The following is a 640-nucleotide window of genomic DNA, read 5'->3' as shown; positions in this document are numbered from 1 at the left end:
CAGAGAAGATTGATTTGCTCGCCGCGCTCGCAGACATGGCCGGACGAGGCAACTGCCATCGGGAGGACCGGCGGAGGGGCGTGTGGGCGGAGGCGCGGGGGGGACGGAACGGAGAAGTGCTATGAAGACGTTGAATCGCGTTGGCAGCGTGGGTGGGCGAGGTCCGGCGGAGATGATTGGTATGCCGAGCGTGCCCACTTGACCGTCATTATAAGTGGGCTTCCGGTCTTCCCTCTTTGATTAATGATTGCTTCGAAGAGGCTTAGCGAGGAATGCCTGCGTTCTGAGAGCATTATCGCAAGCTTGGTATGTCGGAAGGGAGGTCTCCACCCATTTCTTTTTTGTCATGGGGTGGATGGTATCGATAGGGTCAATGCCTAATTTTATGATGGACAATGGTAGGGTTCGAAGACTGGCTACCTGCCCTCCCATTCTTCACAACAAGCGATTTCTGAATGGGCGTTGTCAGCAGGAATTTCAAAGGAGATGGTCTTATCCTTTTATATTATACATTGCATGGGCGCGTCTGCCAAATTATAGCGGTGCGATATAGAGGCGAAATCGATGGATATAAGGGATGAAGAGGGTGTGTCGGAGTCAGGAAAAGATATAAGGGTACAAGGTATGGATTCGAGTCAGA

The sequence above is a fragment of the Penaeus monodon genome, chromosome 31 (genome assembly GCF_015228065.2).
Source record: "Penaeus monodon isolate SGIC_2016 chromosome 31, NSTDA_Pmon_1, whole genome shotgun sequence".
Classification (NCBI taxonomy): Eukaryota; Metazoa; Arthropoda; class Malacostraca; order Decapoda; family Penaeidae; genus Penaeus; species Penaeus monodon.
Note: the sequence above shows the minus strand (reverse complement) of the source record.